The 2,500-nt window shown below is 42.6% G+C and overlaps 2 protein-coding genes across 2 annotated transcripts in view; one reads left to right on the top strand and one right to left on the bottom strand.

Moving 5' to 3' along the window:
* The window catches only part of LOC143292853 (uncharacterized), a 14,042-nt gene extending 13,488 nt beyond the window's left edge, over nucleotides 1-554 (bottom strand). Inside the window, exon 1 of the mRNA XM_076603479.1 lies at nucleotides 235-554. The gene's annotated coding sequence lies outside the window, so the exon portion shown is untranslated. The remainder of the gene's footprint in view (nucleotides 1-234) is intronic.
* An 802-nt stretch (nucleotides 555-1,356) lies between these two features.
* LOC143292852 (uncharacterized) overlaps nucleotides 1,357-2,500 on the top strand; it is a 10,000-nt gene continuing 8,856 nt past the window's right edge. The window contains exon 1 of the mRNA XM_076603478.1: nucleotides 1,357-1,602. The gene's annotated coding sequence lies outside the window, so the exon portion shown is untranslated. The remainder of the gene's footprint in view (nucleotides 1,603-2,500) is intronic.

Below are 2,500 nucleotides of genomic sequence, written 5' to 3'. Positions count from 1 at the left end.
TCATCGCCACACCCCTGTACACCATATATACTCGGGAACTGATTGCCTCAATTAACCGACCATGCTGTGTAGGAACATGTTAAGAGTCTGAGACATAGGCATAATATTATGTGAATAAATATTTTCAGAACACTCAACAACAACATCAACATCATGATGGGCCAGTACGTATATATGGATATAATTAATTTTGTATACCCCCAATCTGACCAAAAAAAATTTACTGTCACTCACCAGAACACACGCATGGTATTTCAGCCTTTAACAGCCAGTATAGGCGAAACGCTGTTTGCACTGGAGGGAAGTTGACGTCTCTCAACAAACGGGGCTGTTGTGAATCCACTGGGGGCAGTGGGAAAGGCGCGTTACTCATTGCATGAACAAAGTACAGCACGAGGCGGGGACTCCAACCACAGGCGCTAAACTGCACACCGTTTCTCGTTTTAATGGAAACGATGTGATAAGAAATTACACGGAGAGTTTCACAATACAAGGCTCACTGGCAGCAGGCTCGAACCCGCGCCACCCAGGGTGGTCGCCATTTCAGGAGTGAGTCACCTTTCTGGCAGACGTTTTAACCACTGGGCCATCGTTCGCCGAGTTTGACTAGGGAAATTTAACTTCCTCGTGTCTCTACTGAGTGAACGAGAGGGGTCGTATTACTGCAAGCATATTTAAATGTGCATAGACGAAACGTGGTGGAACACCGAACACAAACTGACACCTATCTGTACCTGAAAAAGAATGTGTGTATATTGCACTGAGTCACCGTGTCAGTTCTAGTTGCTTGCCTGACAGTTGCCCATGTAGTTCAAAACCGTCCGGCTATTCAATGTGCAATAGCGCGCGCGCGTGCGCGCACACACACACACACACACACACACACACACACACACACGGCACACAAACGCACACAAATACGCTTGCATGCACGCACATACACACACACACATACACAAACGCAGACAAACACGCTCGCACGCATACACACACACACACACACACACACACACACACACTGGAAGAGAGAGATGTCCGGGAAGTTAGCAGCAGTATAAAGTTAAAGCATACATATTACAATGCATTCCTGCCATCTTGAATTGATCTCATTGTCTGTTTGTTGTTGTTTTCATGCATACATATATGCATATCAAAGTTAACCTTGGATACTTTTACTGCAGGCCATAACATTGTAACTATCAAAAGCGAGAAGAGCGAGAAGAGGTGCACCGCTGAATACACACACACACACACACACACACACACACACACACACACACACACACACACAGCTAGTAGCTTAGCCAAGGTGTTGCGCGACAATTAACAGGACAGGTCCCATGGCTCACGGCATATAATTTATATCCATTTATAGCGATGATCCCACAGGGACAACAACTTGGATTCACAGCTGTGTTATTCGTCACAACAGTCGCAGCTCAGTCAAAACAGTTCAGCTGTTATCTGCAGTAACTGTTAACTTTCGTTGATCAAATGAATCAGTGATTTTGATTTAGGATTAGCAGTCACTGAACAATCACGGTGTGACTGATCTGGGCAGATTTCAGCCGGCAATCGCTGCAACAACCAGATTACGTCCTGGTGAGTAGACTATTTTTCACTCCGACACAGTAGCGTCAGTTCACTCCTGATCAGTGTGTGTTTGTGTGTGGAAGGGCTCGTTCTGTTTAATCATTTGTTTCATTTAATCATTTGTTTCGATTACTGGTTTGTTCATGTCTCTTATTTAATCATGCATCGATTTATACATCCATTACACCAGTTTTCTGTTGTTGCTGTTTTATTTTTTTTATCTTCCCGACATTTCTTTGAACGGCGTAGCCGTGTAACAGACATACCTGTGCTTTCAGAGGATGGCACAATGCCAAACATGAAGTTAGCACATTGTTTACTGGTAGTCCAAACTCTACAATCGCATTTCACGTCGACATGTATTTGAACTTACGGAAGTCGGAGGGACAGGGATTTATTTCTTCATTTCCTAAAACTCATTAGATTTATTGTCATTGGTTTGTGCACTTTACAAGACAATGATTTAGGGTTTAAATAAGTTAAAAAAAAAATAATAATTAAAAAAATAAAGACAAACCCTATAAATAGCATGTAAACTTCTAAACTTCTCAAAAATGCATGCAGTATTTTTGTTCTGTCACTGGTGTAGGAGTGGTATGTTATATAGGTGGTGTTATGTATGGTCACTCGATGAATCATAAAACACTGTCTGTTTTCCTTGAGTCCATCATCGATTTTATTTCTTTCTCAGAACGAACTCTTCATACAGGGGAGAACAACTGATAGTTTTGCATTTGGGATAATTTCTAAAAGCAACTAGTGCTGTGCTGGAAAAAATGCAGCTCACCATTTTTCATTTGTTACATTTTCACCATTGATATTTGCCAGTACTATCCTGAAGGGGATATAGGAGGTTGGGGGGCGTGGGGGGTGGGGGGTGGAGGTGGTATGCTTCTGGATACTGCTA

The sequence above is a fragment of the Babylonia areolata genome, chromosome 18, assembly GCF_041734735.1.
Source record: "Babylonia areolata isolate BAREFJ2019XMU chromosome 18, ASM4173473v1, whole genome shotgun sequence".
NCBI lineage: Eukaryota > Metazoa > Mollusca > Gastropoda > Neogastropoda > Buccinidae > Babylonia > Babylonia areolata.
The sequence above is the reverse complement of the archived record's forward strand: the minus strand, read 5'-3'. Positions and strand labels throughout refer to the sequence as shown.